Source organism: Alligator sinensis, unplaced genomic scaffold, assembly GCF_000455745.1.
Source record: "Alligator sinensis unplaced genomic scaffold, ASM45574v1 scaffold781_1, whole genome shotgun sequence".
Lineage (NCBI taxonomy): Eukaryota > Metazoa > Chordata > Crocodylia > Alligatoridae > Alligator > Alligator sinensis.
Window position 1 is genome coordinate 1,959,782 of NW_005841845.1, and position 17,288 is coordinate 1,977,069.

Below are 17,288 nucleotides of genomic sequence, written 5' to 3' on the forward strand. Positions count from 1 at the left end.
CACTCAGACGCATTCCCTGCTGTCATCCAGTCTCTCTTCAGTCCGAGGAGGAGAACCCAATTACCACAAGGCAATGCATGCTGTGCTCAGGCTGAGATGCAATTAAATTCCTCTGGAGTTGGATCTGACCTCCAGGCTGGGAAATGGCTCCTCGGATAATGAAACGACTAGCACACGCTTTGCAATCGGCTCAGTTTAAACTGCATCGAAGCGTGGCCTTTCCTGGCATTTCAGAGGTTAAAAGCTGCTCGTGGCGGGTATTTCAAGCCATATAGATTTCAAACCATATGCCTGAAGAAGGGTGACTGCGCCCGAAAGCTTGCTAAGAACTTTTTTCCAAATATGTTGGTTTAATAAAAGATATCACATCTACCCAAAGAGCCTTGCAAACCATATATCAAGCAGCCAGTCATTGAGTTCCCAAGCAGAAGTTTCTATGGGATGCCTATTGCACTACCTGACTCTCCCTATGCCTGAAGAAGGGTGTTTGTACCCAAAAGCTTGCAAAGAAGAATTTTCCCAACTATTTAGTTGGTCTAATAAAAGAGATCACCTCTACCCAAAGAACCTGGTCTGTCTACATCCTTAGACCCACACGGCTGCAGCCAACAGCCCTATTGCATTACCCGTGTTTCTCCATTGAGATGGTGTTACATATACAGAGTCCCCCATCTCCCCCATGCTATCAGTCAGTGTGTTGTAAAGGCCAGTGTTGGATGCGTTGGTTTGGTAGACACTCTGAAAGACCTTTCATGATCATAATTCAGTTGGGATTGGACTGAAACATCCTATTTGCCTGTTTGTTGAACTCTGACAAAATAAGGCAACCCTCATGGTGTGTTTTAGGTCAACGGCCCCCAAAAGAACTAGGGTTATTTAGTCTGGAGAAGAGAAGACCGAGGGGGGATTTGGACACCGTCTTCAAATACCTGAAGGGCGGTTGTGAAGGGGATGGAGATCCATTTTTCTTTGTGGCCTAGGAGTAATGGCCTCAAATTGCAACAGAGGAAATGGAGGTTGGAGATGAGGAGGGACTCTCTGACTATAAGGATGGTCAGGCAACCCTAATTGCTGGGTTGATTAAATCTGCTTGAACTGGCAGCCCCAACCTGTCTAATGAATCAGCTGGCCACTATTAGGGCCCCTGGGTTGTCTGCTGGGGAAAACAGCCTCCATATCTAATTGCACTTGTGGCATCTGCCCAAAGATCTGCTGCGATGAGCTTCCCTTGATCCTGCGCTCTCTGGTTTTCTGGCTTCGGACTCTGCTCTAGAAACTCTGGCTTTTGGAAACTGCTGGGCTTTGGTTGCTTGGCCTATGACTTGGACTCCACTTCTGGATTTTGGAATAATTTGGACTCTACCCCGCTTGGTGTGGCTTTTGGATGCCCAGCTCCTGTCTCTAGCCATCCCCTGCTGCCGTACCTAGGCCAGATTGCCTACGACCTGGTCCTTGCAATATGGGTATCTGGTAGGGCTAAGCATCTGGCTTAGGCCTTACAAGCCAAGGTGGAAGGATGTGTTATCGACCTCGTGAAACAGGCATGAGAAACAGAGCAAGTGGGTGCCTCAGACATGATCTGATCCGGGGTCTTGAGAGCGGGATCTGCCTTTATTATTTGCATCCAAGTGCAGCAGGCTAGTCAGTCTAGGAGGGTAGTAAAGCGCTGGAACGGGTTACCCAGAGAGGTAGTGGGATCCCATCCTTGGAGGTTTTTAAGACCCAGCTAGACCTTGTCTGGGATGCTGTAGTTGGGGCTGCTCCTGCTTGGAGCAGGGGGTTGGACTAGATGTGATGTCCTGAGATCCTTTCCATCACACATTTTCTACGATTCTTTGATTCTATCAAAGGGGGTCGGACTCGATCTGTTGAGGTCCCTTCCGACCCTGGCATCTATGAATCTGTTATGCAGTTGTGAATCTATTGACAGATGCTGATTGTGCAACGTGGACTCTAGTGCAGACTGTGGGCACTCGTGCTTTTTGCTCTTGGAGCCATCATTTGATCCCCGCACTGGGTAAGCGGGCAGCCAGCATAGGTTCGTCCCATCTATTCCCCATTCAGAAGAGTTCACCGAGGCTTTCGGGGATGGAGCTACAGAAAGAAGACACTACAGGGATCTCATCAGTGACTGGAGGAGGTGAAAGCCCTTCCAGGGGTAAGCTGCAAGGTAGGACTCTTCTGTGCTGCAGCTTTGCAAGTTGCTAAGAAACTGTGCTTTGGCCTCCAGGCAATGATAGCTTGTCTGACGATAATCAATAACTCCAGTCGAGCGTTCACCAGGCAGCACCGGTGTGCGTCTGCTCTTGTATTTAGGCTCCGGCTATTCTGGCAGTTGAATTCTTCTGAGATCTGTTGCATTTCTTGATTTAAAAATTAACACATGCCAGGTTTTAAAAAAGCTGCCTCCAGGCTTTTAAAAATGGCATGCTTCCCCTTTTGGTTGGTTTCAGAGAGAAATGCTGGTTTCAGAGAGTTGTTTTATCTGGGAAATACAAGGTCAGGAGTAGAAAGGGGGGCTTGTTTTTCCTCCTCTCCTTTTTCTTGAGTTCTCCCTGAACTAAAGGGAAGGAGTCTTGAATCTTTAATATGGACATCATTTCTTAACCCTGTGAGCTAGACATTTGTGCTAGCCAGACTTGAGCCAAACAAGGAAACAGGAACCAGCAATTGAAGCAAACCGATTTTCAGATCCCTTCCTCTCCTGATTATTCAGCTTTCTGGGGCTTGACTGAGTCACGGTGTCTTCGAAGAGACATAGTAAAAAAAAAATAGTATATAAGAGACCCGCGTTTCTAATGTAAGAAGGGAGAAATCCCAACGGGGACATATTCATATTTATTCCACATGAATATCTCCTTTAAAATGATTATAAGCAATAACAGTGGCTTTCAGGCCTTTCCACAGTTTGCTTTTCAACTGGGCTAATAAAGCCAAGTAGCAGAATGAAAAGAAATAGAACAACGATATTCTTAAAAGATCGGCGTCCCTAACAGCTCTTAGTGAAAGCTACTTTTTTCTCCTTATGCTCACCTGCAAAATATACATCTTTATGGACACACATTTCTTCTGCCTCTGCCTCTCCCCATAAAGTCACCACCCCACATTTGCATGGGGGCAGTGAGTGTTGGTTGGAGGGGCGATGCTAAAAGTTAGTTTTTCTTTAAGAAGTGTCACCTCTAAGGTGACACTTTCTTTAAGAAGTGTTGGGCAGGGGCCAAGCCAGCAGTGTCTAAGAGTCATCAGAAAGTCTGCAGCTGAGCCCAGGCACCCCTGGGCATTGCACCCCTGCCTTTAGGGTGGAGGTGCTGGGCATGGAGCATTTGCTCTGCGTGCATCAGTGATACAAGCTGCTGCCTCTCCAGACTGTGCGTGGAGTTGCCCAGGTGTCACCCTGATGGGCAGATGATAAATCACTGCGATCCCGCTTGCTCACTCAGCCAGGCGATGCGTCTCTGCGAATCGTTCGACTCGCCCAGCAGCCACCGTCTCATAAAACACCCTGTCACCCAGCCGGGAACCGGTCTTCTCGGTCGCGCTGAGATGAGCAGAGACTGCAGCAAGGCTGGAGGCCGCACGATGAGCTGTGCCTGGGTAGGTGCAGGCAGGTGGTGGAAGGGTTTTGGTGGTTGGTTGTTCTCTGTGCATGTGTCGGGAGTGGGGGCACATAGCTCAAAGTGGGTGTCTGATGTGGTCTGAGAAAGGCAGAGCCCTAGGGCAGCAAGGGGGCAAAAGCAGTGGTGGAGGAGGAGACGAGCAGCTGCAGGACTGACCTTCAAGGGAGCTGGTAGGAGATCTAGGGACTGGTGTCTGAAATGGTGAGCTCCCCTCCCTGTGAGGAGAGTCCAGGTTTGCCTGGCTCTACGATCTCTTATCGGCTCCTGAGAGAAAATGCCTTTGCCCCTTACCAGTGCCGTGTCCCAGACTGCCCCCGGGATAACAGCAGAGACCGGGCAGGCCTGCTTGGGTCAAGGCATCTCTTCCCCTGCAAGTCGTGGGCACTGTCTTTCAGAAGGGGGGCACTTCTAGAGAAGGAAATGCTGTGCTGAGTGTGTCCCCGACCCCGGGAGATCATCCTAGGGCAGCACATTTCATCTCTGGCTCATTACAAAGCGTGTCAAGAGCCCAACTGGGCTGATGGGCCAGCTGAGGTGCATCCCACCGGCCATGCCTCTCTCTCTTCTGAGCGTCTGGGAGGGGCGGCAGGTCCTTTACTTAAACCCGCTTGTGGGCAGTGGGCCTCAGTCTCTTCCAGAGGCCGGCTTCAAAGTGCCAGCTGCTTTGCTCCTGGGCCCTGTGCCCCTGGCCATAGTTTGACCCTGGCTGGGGGGGACTCTAGTTCCTGCCGACGGGTCTGACTGCTCTCCTCCAGGTATCCTGATATTACAGGTGGGGAAACTGAGGCAGGGGGAGAGGAATCCGGTGAAGTCATCCGTGCCCACAACTTGGAAGTCATCTGTGCCCATAGCAGAGCTGGGAACAAAACTCGGGTCTCCTGCTGCTGGAGCAATGGCTGTCGGCCGGTCCCAGCTCCCAGCCCTCGATGCCTCGCGCCAGCGACCAGACTCCCAGAGGTGTCGGAGACCACCAGTTCCTCGGGTGCATCCTCTGCTCTGTGGGCAATATGAGGTGGCTCGAGCTGCAAACCAGGCCTCCCCAGTGCCATCTCAGGGCCCTGCCAGGATATAGTGAGCACTGCTGGGAGAGAGCAATAGCATGGACGTATTTCTTGGTCCTGCTTTCTCTAGGTGTGAGAGGCGGCTGCAGCCTGGGGTCCATCCTCGGGGAAACCCCCCTAGCAAGCACAGGCCATTGAGCAGAATCAAAGTGGGGTGTCTCTGTGCAAAACATCAGTCATGGCTGGGTCTGCTGGCAAGTCGGGAGGGCCTAGGTGACTTGGGGGCCATAGACAAGCCCAGTCCATGTAGGTAAGGCTGCTCTCCTTCTTCTGGCCCCTCTCTCCACCCCACCGCCTCCCCGGACAGCTTGCTCTTGCACTTGGCACCCATGATAAAAGCACTAGGCTGCTCCCACCTCTGGCACTGCCCTGCGCAGAAGCTCGCATCTGCTGTATTAGCCTCTAGGCTCAGCACTGACCTTGCACAGCGAGCTTTTGAACAACTCGTTAGCTCCCTGTGGTATTATTACCTGGGTAATTACACGTAGCTACACTGAGCAGCCACTGCGTGGCAGTGCAGATGTAAACCCCTGCTTTGCTATATTAACTCGCCGCTATAAACTGGTACTATTGCAGGGCTTGCACTGAGACATCACATTTGCTTCTGCTTTGCAGCGCTCACTTTCTGGTCAGTGACAGGCTCCCGACTCTCACCCTAGGCTGAAGAATACTGCACACTTTTATTGGATTAATTCATCTCATTGTGGCCTTTAGGGGCAGCACATCCAGCAGGGAAAAAAATTAAGGCCTCTGGTATAGCCAGAGTGAAAGGTGTTTTAAAAACAAGATGGTTTATATGATATCTGAGAGAAGAAGTTAGCTGTGTTAGTCTGAGTCGGTCAGAAGGCAGGGTAGGGACGTTAGAGATGTACTTTTTATAGATTAAATAAGATTTTGTGTGTGTGTGTGTATAGAGATCTATATAATCTATAGCTATATCTTTCTCTCTTTCTCTATCTATTGATAGATAGATATAGCTATATATAACTATATAGATCTCTCTCTCTCTTATCCATCCATCCACACAGCACAAACTTTCCTGAACCCAAGTTCACTTCATTGCTTATAGATGGCACCACGCTCAGCTGAATGAAAACAGCATCTGATGAAGTAAACTGGGGTTCACAAAAGTTTCTGTTCTCTCTCTGTATTTTATTTACTTAGTCTATATAAAGGTACATTTCTACCCTGCCTTGATATGATTTCTGCCTTACTTAAAAGCTTGGGTAGAGGTTTGGGGGTTAGACTGTTCCCCAGTAGTGTCTGCCTCAGTTTCCCCTTTAATCATCTGGCCAGAGAGAGAGTGTCTTTAAGCCTTTTTGAGCCCTGGACACTGCCCCCCCTCCCATCTCCTCCCCCATCCCCATGTTGCAGGTGGCTGACAAATTCCTGTAGAAACCTGCTTAGCAAGGCCACGGGAGTCCAGCCGGCCATCCCAGCTGGCAGGTCCAGCATTGCAAGCGTGTGTTGCAGAGGAGAGCAGCCGCAGTGTTTCCTCTTCCTCTTGGAGTGCATCCCCCTGGCAAGACTAGTTAATGAACACAACATCTGCATATGGTGCCATATCAAGGACTCCTAGATCATTGATTTGGAGCTGCCGGCAGTCACAGGTGTGGAGTTCATCCCTGCTCAGCACCGACTGGATGGGAGCAGCGAGCCACAAACCACAGAGGAGGCGAGTGTCCAATTGGCCCTAGGTACACAGCATCCGTCTGTAGCTCGAGCTGTATTGTTTTGTAAGAGGGGGCGAGGGAAGTTGCTCCAGCCAAAAAACTAATCCAGGGTTGCAGGCCAAACCTTTTGAGATTCACTGCTGGTTCCCATGCGGTCGCTAACTCTACCGCTTTAGGCCCAGCTTCCTGCCGGCAGTCGGCTTCGGGGTCCCAGCCCACAGCCTCTCCTCTCCGACCTTTCTGCATGAGCTGCGCTCGGTGCTCTGCAGCTGCGCTTAGTGGGTCTTCGGAGCTCAGCCCCAAGCCTATTGTCTCTTCGTCCTGATATGAAACTGAAGTGTCCTATGGTGATGCTTGGCCGTTCTCCAGCAAGACCCTTCTGTGGATCATCTTAAGGTCGCTCTCCCAGGGTCCCAGGTGCTAACGGACTCCTAAAGAGGGAGTAGGGGTGACTGCTCCAGCCCCCAATGGGGAATTGATCCTTTCTGATCTCATTCACAAGGAAACAGCGGCCTGACCTTTGCTGCCATTCCTCATTTTTGCATTAAACTTCTTGATTGTCCCCAGGTTGCCCTTCTTCTCTTTTCCTTGCTGCCAGTTTTTGTAAAGAGGCTGCTCAGTTCAACAAAACGAGCCCTTCACGACTGCCAGGATTGAAAGTGGGGAACTGGCTCTTTTATTTAGCAACCTCCCCATTGCACAACGGAAGGCATGGCTACGGCAGGCCATAGCACTCGGGTAACCCCGTTCCTTCATTTCAACCCCTTTGCCACATACAGGACGTCATGTGGAGTCTTTGGTCGTGCCTGGTTCTGGGCCATACCCCAGGTGGATGCTGGCATTACAGTGAAACCTGGAAACTGTGGCTTTGAAGATGTGAGCTTCTTGATCTACCATATTTATTCACATGCCATGTGCACTCCCCCACCTCCCCACCCCTCCCAAAAAAAGAGCCTTCCAAGATTAGGGTGCATGCGTTAAATGGAGAATCTGATTTTTCTGCCCAGAAAGGAATCTATTTCGGCAGTGCTGAGGCAGCTGACTGACTTCATGGCACATTATAATCTACTTGATTCCTGCTCACTGCTGTTCACTTCAGCAGGGGTTAATGACCCACTCTCCCTTTTAATGGTCTTGATAGGCTGCTAATCAAGATAACTTTTCTTTGGCAATTCTGATGAAGAATTTGCAGTTTTGCTACTCCTGGTCTCTCTCCTCCTCCGTTTCTAGCACTTTTCAAAATCTGAGATCTGCCCCATGGAGCACCTGTGGCTTCAGCTTTTGGCTGAGCTGGCAGTCCAGCTGTGAAAGGGTTAAAACAGCTTTCTCCTGAGCAGGAAAGGGACGATGAACGTGCTGAAGATTGGGATCTATCCCTAGCACATACAACCATAACTCTGGAAAAGTCTTCTTAGTTTTGCCTTCCCCAAAACAGCGTGCATCTTGAGGGTGTGTGGCAGGCAAGATAATACAGTACAAGTCCCACTTGGAGCAAAATCCTCAACTTCTGCCCGCAGTCCTATTGCCACCGGAGGACAACAGAGCAGTCATTACGCTGTCAGTAATGCACAAACTGGGGCCATCACGGTGCAATCCCTAGGGCTGCCGCGGCCGTGACAATAGCACGGCTAGCAAAGATGGTGTCTGAGATGAGTGTAGAGCAGTGGTCCTCAACCTCTCAGAAAATGCCGCCTCTTAGTTTTCACTTTTTTTGAATACAGTAAAATAGCAGAGCATTTCTTTTGTTGCAAAGAGCTCTGAAAGACTCTAGCAGGTCAGAGTGTTTTTACTGCTGTGGGTTCCTGTTTAAAATCTCTGGGTTTATGTGGCGCTAAGGAAATCCTGATGTGCTATTGCTTATTGGGAGGGTCTCGGGGGTTGGTTCAGGCTGGGAGCAGCATCTTCTGTGTGTCTGCCTCTGCTGTCTCCTCTGCACAGATCAGTCTGGAAGGTGAAAAACAGTCAGTGCCCTACAGGTAGTGAACGGCCATTCGGCTGTAAGAGGATTTTTTGTATTAAGGCTGCTACACACAAATGGGTCTGGTGGTTGTCCCTCACTCCGAAGCTAAACCTGGCTGTAGCATCCATTTGTATGGCTGTCCCTAAATCCACCTTGAGGCATCGTAAAAGAGAAGCCCCTTTACTTATTATTAATATTTTTATTATTGCACAGCGATTCCCATCGTGAACCAAGACCCCGCTGTGATACGTGATAGGTTCTGTGCAAATGCAGACCAAAGAAAATTGGCGGCAGGTCTCTTTGAATGAAAGCAATGAAAGTCCTTAGGTTGGTCGATTCATTATCAGCCTCCCCAAGCAAACAAGCCAGAGCTCATTAGAAAATGAAACAAATAGTTTGCCAGGGTGGCAGGCTTAGTGTTAACATTCAGTCACGGTCCCTGAATCCGGTGGCATAAAAACAAAGCCCAGCATTATCTGAGAGCAGAGATCAGGGTGACGAGCTGATGTTGCCCCTGCGTATATGGACATCTCGTAGGCCTGCACCGTTCCATAAGTGGTAGGTGAGACGTGTGTCCAACAGATGCTGTCTGCGTGCGAGCACATGGAGCCCTGGGGCCACATCTGATCTTCGAACCATCCACCCAGAGCGAAAGCAAAGCTTGGAAAACACGTTCCCCAAAGCCCCTGGTTGGATGCAAAAATAAAATAGTCCTAGTGAGACTGGCAGTACCAGCATGGCAGTCCCAGGGACTGCGAGAGCCTCCAGTGAGGACTGAGCAAGAGTGAGAGCCACAGCTGCAAACTGCCCTGGCTTCAGCAAGGCTGAACTGGCTTGTAACAGCCGAGGTTGTGGTTGGGGGAGAGACACTGCAAAGCGGAAATAGGTCTGCATCGAGCCGCGGCTTCCTTGTTTCCTTCTGCTCTTGATGCACAGTTGAGACCGCTGGGGAGGGCGGGTCTGCGACGTTGCAGGTTGATGGGCTTGTGGCTTCCTGCCTCTCACTGTCACTCTTTGGTCACGGCCGTTCAACGAAATCCCATAACGTGCCAGACAGCAAGGGAGAAGCAAAATGAAGTGCACCACCCATCTCACACCAGGCTGCGGTGGCAGGTGACGCCCGCCCCGTCCCAGGAATAGCTGGTGAGGCGATGAAGATAAGTGACACTGGCCGACCACAGGCCTCAATCTGCAGCCTCCTGGTGTCAACAGGAGTCATTTGATGAACTAACTCCAGCGGGCATCGGATCAGATACCAATGGCTCTGATCTCCCGTGGCGCTCATGGGCAACTCTAAACCGAATCCACGCAAACCGCGGGAGACGCAGCTACTTGATGCACAAATGGAAAATTAAAAACTCTCCGGTGTGTGACTACGGTCACCCAGAACAAATTGTGGAACATGTAATGACTTAATGTCCAATCCCCAAATACGAAGGAGGTTGCACAGTGATTGATGCTCGTCACGCAGTGAGTGATCTGGCTCAACCACCTAAATGTAAAATTAGAGTTGCTGTTCTGTGTCGACATCAGCCGTACGAAAGAAGAAGATTGGATCAGAACTGCATTAGTGTTGACGCTGGCAGGTTGGGAATGAAACAAAACCCTGGCTCTTGCTCCAGTTTTACCCTTTGGGTAATCTCCTTAAGCATTCCTGAATTTTGGAGTGGTTCCACTCTAGATGTAAAATGCTTAGGTTTTGGGGGTATTCACCCCATAAGGATCCTCATGCATTGCATAGCGTTTCAAGCTGGCTGTTGGGAAGCTGGTAAGCAAAGGAAAGAAAGATGGGTTTTGATCTGTGTGGAAATCCCTAGGCTTGTCTGTAGTTGCAGATGACTGAATTAATGCCTCTTCCTTTAGGAGTGGCTGTGATTTCAGAGCACGGCAGCAAGGATGTGAGCAAGAGGGGACCTGACAAAGGCATGCCAATGATGAATCACCGGTTGAGGGAGGATCAGCTGGGAACTCCTTCCTTGCAATGCCAGGACCAAGGGGCAGGCAAATCATTTGAAACGTGAGAGACGGACAGTGCTTCTGAAGCAATCGCCCAATGCAACTCCCTGCCATGGGATCTTACTTACTTCCTGGGTGGCACCAGGAAGCTCCATGGGCAAAAGCTAGATCCTAGATGAGGATTTGGCCACTCCAGGGATAACGACTGTCGCTAACCAGAGACTAGAGAAACTGGACCTTTTCAGCCTCCGCAAGAGAAGGTTGAGAGGCGACCTTGTGGCTGCCTATAAGTTCATCACGGGGGCACAGAAGGGAATTGGTGAGTATTTATTCACCAAGGCGCCCCCGGGGGTTACAAGAAATAATGGCCACAAGCTAGCAGAGAGCAGATTTAGATTGGGCATTAGGAAAAACTTCTTCACAGTTCGAGTGGCCAAGGTCTGGAATGGGCTCCCAAGGGCGGTGGTGCTCTCCCCTACCCTGGGGGTCTTCAAGAGGAGGTTAGATAAGTATCTAGCTGGGGTCATCTAGACCCAGCCCTCTTTCCTGCCTATGCAGGGGGTCGGACTCGATGATCTATTGAGGTCCCTTCCGGCCCTAACATCTATGAATCTATAACCAGGTTGAAAATGTAGCCTGACCACCACTCAGAAAAAAAATGATTTTTTAAAATGTTTTAATATATTTATTATGTTTTTTATTGTAACTCTATTTTCTATTATAATTTTATGATGTTATTTTATTAGATATTATAAATGAAATATATTATAACACAGTTATTCAGTGTTACGCTTTTGCATTTAATTCTGAAGCCTCTGCGATGTTGATTCCCTGGCATTCTGGGCTGATACGATGATTTTTGGGACCTCCCTGTACACTTGATGAGTCGTGGCCGTTGCTTAAGAATTAGCAGGGAATTTATGAAATTCACCCCGGTGCAATGACTCTCTCTGCTGTCGTGGAAGTAGGGGAGGGATGCTGAGGATGACTTGTGTGATCCTGACATGGGTACAGTTCATGGGACCATAGGAAATGATCAGCCAGACAGAAAGGCCACCGCTGCCTTGCTCTGTGAAGACCCTGGAGGTCCAAAGGAAGTGGCGACTGACCATAAGAGCAGTCAGACGATGGACAATCTGTCCGGGGAAGCTGGGCAAGCAGAGAGGCATCTGTCCGGGATAGTTTGGAACTGGACATCCTGCCCGGGGTATGAGTCGATAACCCCTGGAAGGGTCAGTGGACAAATGACTCTGTCCACCAACTACTATTTGAGCTGATGTCACATCTCTTCCAGCCTCGAGACAAGGGAGAGCCAGTTACCCATGTGACTCCCGTGGGACGCTGGAAGCCCTGAAGCCAAGAAGATCCACATCTGTCTGTTGTGCTCTTCCCTCCGCTCTAGGCTTGGCCAAGAACAAGACCAAAGACTCTTCCAGGCCCTATGAAAATGGATGGACTTGGAGCGAGAGAGAGATGAGGCAGAGGGGGACTGTTAAGTGACCCAGCTGAAGGAAGTCGGCTGTGGAAGTCAAAGCGGGGATCCATTAAGAAACGCCTGTGTCTGATTGCTTCCATCCTTACGTGCCCCCAGAGGTGTAGTCTAGCGTGCCTGCAAGGTGGTGGCCTGGGACAGAGCGCAGGTAAGTCGTCATGCTGCCTTTAGCAGGGTCCGCATTGCAACCGAGCTGCTGGATCATAGGGACCCACTTCCAAAGCAAGGGATTAGCAGCAGATTATGGGCCTTGGAAGTGTGCTAGAGAGGCCGGAGAAGGGGGTTGAGGGGGTCTATCAAGAATACGGACCAAGCAAGTGGGCCCAAAGACCACTTCTTGCCAGGGACAGGAGTGGGATGTAATCCCATCAACAGGACTGGGATATAATCCCAATGACCTGCAGGTTAGAATTGGGAGCTGGAGTGGGGATAATTTGGAGGGTGGCACCAGGAAGCTCCCCGGGCTCGGAGTAGCACGCAGCAGCATTGGATCCAGCGCGCTTAAATAAAGCTGCGGGTTGCTGCGGTCCAAATGGAGCCCCTTTATCGTTGCACAGTGCTCCTCGCATGAAACCTTGATGTGGAAGGGGCCTCCTTAAGAAGAAGATAATAAGTATTAGCACTAAATTGCCGGGCAGCCCTTTGTGGGGGAGGGAAGGGGGCAGTGGTGTGATCCAGTCAAGCCGTTTAGCCGAGCTGTAAATTGATATGATCAATAGGGAAGCGTGCCAGAGTTAAACTCCTATAAAACACAAAACCGAAAGTGCTTTATTAAAAAAGCTATGACCTAATAGAAAACTCCCCTGGGGTTTCCCTTCCCAGTGAAAACCACCTCCGCAAATGCTCTCCAGCTACACCGGCGACTCAAACATCGCCCTGTAGCGAAGCCGACCAGGCACGAAGGCCCAGCACCTCGCTGGCCGCAGCGCAGGTCGGCCGAGCAAACCCATCGCGAGATCAGTCGGGCACTGAAAAATTGTTTGGTTTTTTTTATTCTGGACCTGGGAGCTGGAATAAGATGGGAGATGCCTCGTCCGAATCGGAGAATGGCTGAGGTGGCAGGGCCCTCGGGAGCCCGGCTAGCCAGACCCCCTGCTTAAGGCAGGATCAGCCCTGTCTGCACCCTCCCAGCCCAGCATTTGTCTGTCCCGATGATGGGAATTCCTCCGCCGCTCTGGATAATCTCTTCCAGCACTGAGCCGCCCTCCTAAACGCCGGGGAGCAAGGGGGGAGCGTGACTATTTCATACCTCCCTCCAGTGCCCAGAGGCTTTTTCCAGACCTCTTGGCAGAGCCCAGACGCCAAGATCCCTTTCAAGAAGTGGAGAGGCAGCATGACTCTCCCCGAGTCCCAGCCCTGCCTCGAGCCAGGGGCTGACGTCAGGGTTACTCACACTGAATTGCAGGGGCAGACCTTTATCTCAGAGCCACGCTTAAAGAAAGCAGCTGAGAGCCGACTGCTTTGATAAGACATTTCCTGGCAGCCCAAGGGCCAAAACCACAAAACAAAAAGTAACTTTTATTGCTCAAAAAAGCCACTTTTTTTTTTACCCTGAGAACTGACCAGGACTAAGAAGTTATGTATAGGGTTTAAATGGGTGCAGGAGGGAAGAAAAGTAGCATGTGTCTATTCCTCTCTGCCGGCTTTAACATATTCTTTTGAGCTATAGCATTTTTACATATATATATATATATATATAGTTCATGAAGTCTCTGGTTTGGAGCCAAGCAGGGGGAAGCCAAGTGGAAGGACCCGTAGCCAAAAGATTTCGTACGGCAGCCAAAAATGCAGTGCGTGTGTGTGCGAGACACTTTCCCAAGAAGCTCGCTGCACGGTGAAAGGCCCCACAGCGTGGGAGCAAGAGGGAGGGCGGTGGGGGCAGGGAGCGCCGCTTGCCTTTCTTGCAAGCGAGTTATTACAAGGACAGCTGTAGTTTGAGACACAATCAGGATGTGACATCACTGACAAGGCGAAAAGAAAAAAAGAAGAGGGAGAGTCCGGCCAGAGTTTCTTTTAATGAAAACCCCAGGAAGGTTTTGGGCGCGTGAGTTTTCTCCCTGACACCCGAGGAGGGGGGCTTGAGAGCTGACCCTGGAGGGATTCAAAGCAGATCTCCCGGCGTTTGCTGCCTTAACATAGTGGATTAAATTCTTCGGCTCTGGTAGGAGGTGCGTGGTTTTTAAGGGAGGCTTTTTTTTTTTTTGCTCTGAGAATTGCCGTCTCCCAGCAAAGTCGGGCTGCTCCTGCGGGGCGGTGTAGGGGAGCTCCGTTCCTTGGGGAAAGGGGCTGGTTTCTGACGGTGGAAGGAAGCTAGCGATGGGGCTGGGGGGCACTCGCGGGTTTGATGCCGTGAACGGTGGGGCAGGGAGGGCAGGGAAGCAGCTGGCGAGTGTGTCAGTATTTCGTGGCAGGGGAAGGGGTGGCATTTGGCGTGGCAGCGGAGGAGTCCATGGCACTTTTTGGAGCAGACGTGGTCTCAAGTGGCTGAAGTTGGGAAGCGGCATCCAGCGTTTGGCAGGTCTGGGTGGTGGCACGCTGCTGTGTTTAGGAGTCCCCTAGGGACACTCCAGTTTGTGGTCAGAAAGCCCTTGGAAACCGTCTGAGTCACCAAAGAGGTTAATTGGGAGGCGAGGCCGTGCGCCCTGGGAGTTATTAGTCTGTTTGAACAAGGGGTGCAGCACACGGGAGGATCTCACCCCAGGCACTTGGTAACAAGTTGTGTTGTGGGTCTGAGTCTTTTACCAAACCCACCGGCTCCAGAGAGGCTCCAGAGGCCAGAGCGTCTTGGGTCTGGCCCTGTATCCCTCTTCCCAGGGATTGAATCCAGACCCCTCCGGGCTAAAACACGGGCGGCTGCATCATTCCCCTGGCTTAGGATCAGCCCCCAAGTTCCCCAGCTGTTAGCTGCGATGAATTCATGTCCTCCGCGGGTCTGAATCCCTAAGGGGTCATAGCTACGTGCCAGGTTTTGGCCAGAAGGATTTGGGTTCAAGTCCTGGCTCTGCTACAAGCATCGCATGGGACATTGGGCAAGTCACTTAATGCCTCCATACCTCCTTTTCCTGGCTGTAAAACGGGGATAAAATCATACAATGATAGCAAATGAGGGTGGGAAGGGACCTCGGGAGGTCACATCTTGTCCAACCCCCTGCTCAAAGCAGAACCGTCCCCATAGTCGCTGCGCTGCCTCCCGTTGGGCTCCGGAGGATAAGGACGGAGGGGTGCTCGGTTACGACGGTGATGGATCGAGGAGGGTCTTCAGCCCTTGTACAAATGTGGGGGGTCCAGGTAGGAGGCTGAAGCAGCCAGGAGCCATTACAGGGCTGGGGAGGAGGCAGGTTGAGTAGCCCCAGGCAGTGGGCATGGAGGCAGCGGATGGCGCGTGGCGGGGGGCAGAGTCAAGGGGACCGTTGGCTGCGGCCCAGGAGCAGAAACCTTCTCGAGCAGATCTAGCTTTGTGTTGCTTGCGGAGGGGAAATGCAGGGGGGTTTCCAAGTCCGGAAGGAAGCGGAAAGGAGCAGCCACGGGGGAGCAGGCTTCCTGGCAGTGGCGTTGGTTTTGGAGGGGCTAAGACAGGCCCACCAGGAAGCCCCTGCCCAGCTCGTGCTGCTTCTGTCCCCAGAAGCCATCTGGGGAGATCTCGCTCGCGGCAGTCCGTCCCACCCCCCCACATCTTCCGACCTGGCTGTTAGGTCGGGTTAGACCTCTTTGGGCTTTCCCACTGGCCCCAGCCTATCTTGCACGGGCCAGCCAAAGATAATCCGCACCTCCCACCCCTCCCCGCTGTTTTTTTGGCCGGTTTCCTGTAATTTTCCACAGTTGGCAGGAGGCTGCGAGCTCGGGGAGGCGGCTCAGCTGGGGTCTGCAGGGAGCAAGGAGAAGCCAGCCCGCTTTGGCGGGGACTTCTGCTCACGGTACCCGCACGAACGGCCTGGCCCTGCCACCCCCCCAGGGACAGGGCTGGAGGTCAGGGGAGGCTGACTTACGCCCTGCTCCTGCTGGATCCGGAGTGGTCCCCATCCATTTGCAAGCGTGCTGGTATTCGGGTGATGCTTTGCCCCATGGCCGAACAAAGCCCATCCTTGCGCATCCTGATGCCGGGGCTCGGTTGTCAGGGCAGGGAGCGGAGGGAATCAGTTTGTGAATAGAGACCGTATTTAGTGACCGGGAAGGGGAAATTTAGCGTGGATTTGTGAGCAGAGGAATGCACGGCACTGCCTGGAGCAAAGTGGTCCAAAGTTGGGCCGCGGCGCCCTGTGTTTGGCAGGATCTGGGTGGCCGCGTGCTTCCGCGCCTTGCCAGCTGCAGCGAGACCTGCTTCGTGCTTAAAATGAGCCAGGAGTTCAGGGGCTTGGAGAATCGGGGCCCAGCTACTAGTCAATCCAGTCGCAGGTGCGTGGTGGGACGATCGCTCTTTTTAAGCTCCAACTCGCAGCACCACTGCTAACGCTGCCAGGAAGGGAAGCCTCAGTTTTTATCGTTGAGGAAAAGAAGGGAATCCCCTGAACGGTGGAACCGAAACCAAAGGCCAGACGGCGAGGGTGAAGAGGAGCGGCAGCTTGATTGCATTCAGCTTGGCATGTCGGCCACCAAGGTCATTCCCACCTGCAGCGCATGGCAGGAGAGCGGGGGATGCCATGACTGTCATCCCCCATGCAAAGCTCAAGCCACAGTGAATAGCATGGCCCTCCACCTAGGATCTCTTGAGCATATATTAGCTATCTTTTATAGAAGCAGGACGTGGGATGCCAGGGTCCTCCTGTCTCACCTGTGGCAGGTTCGGGTGTTGCGTTGCGTCGCGTTGATGGTAGTTTTACAAAGAGTTTAGATTATGGATTTATATAGGATGGTTTGGATAAGGATGATCCCGTCTCAGGGGGTTGGACTTTCCTTCCAGCCCCACTTCTCTACACCTCTGTGACTCCTGAGCAGGGTGCTAGCCTGGGAAGGGCAAAGGAGCAGGACCGAGTTGATCCAGGAGGTGCTGCTATGCTGGGACACCTGTAGGCACGTACAGGACTGCATGTGTCTGGCAGGGATTGATGTTGCAGCGAGCTTGCCAAGTAGTTACTGGTAGCTACAGGCTTTGAAGAGGCAGAGACGGGTTCAAATGGACACGCTGATCTTTGCACGGGGAGGAACGCCTGCAATTTTGCATAGCAGCCCCCACATGTTGTCATGTCTTCCCTTCCCACTGTCATGTTTGGGGCCTCAAATTAGGCCCCACATCTAGTGGTCCCCACTGAATTATTTTTCCTCTGTATCCTCCCTTTTTGGAAAGACCAAGTTGAAGGGGCTGCCTTCTACCAGGCTTCCCCATCTGAGCGTCTCCCTAGGAGTCAGCGCGGCGTAAGTGCTGCCCTAATGAAATCGGGTACCCAGGTTGTAGCTGTATTGGTCTAGAAGAAAAGGCAATCAGGACTCGTAGTACAGATGTTATCTTTTATTAAACCAGCAAGATTTTTGCAAAAGAATGTTTTTTTTGCAAAAATCTTGCTGGTCTAATAAAATACATCATCTCTACTACGA

At 51.6% G+C, this 17,288-nt stretch overlaps 1 protein-coding gene across 7 annotated transcripts in view; it reads left to right on the forward strand.

Annotated features, from left to right (window-relative positions):
* MOB3C (MOB kinase activator 3C) overlaps positions 1 to 17,288 on the forward strand; it is an 82,416-nt gene that overhangs the window by 7,060 nt on the left and 58,068 nt on the right. For 2 of the 7 annotated variants that reach the window (XR_003094514.1, XM_006015757.3), the window contains exon 1: positions 13,742 to 13,927. The exons of 1 other annotated variant lie outside the window; for it this stretch is intronic. The gene's annotated coding sequence lies outside the window, so the exon portion shown is untranslated. Of the gene's footprint in view, positions 1 to 3,495; positions 3,595 to 11,781; positions 11,908 to 13,722; positions 13,928 to 17,288 lie in introns of those variants that run through there. 4 more of the 7 variants (XM_025206446.1, XM_025206465.1, XM_025206450.1 and 1 more) reach the window with 4 other exon arrangements.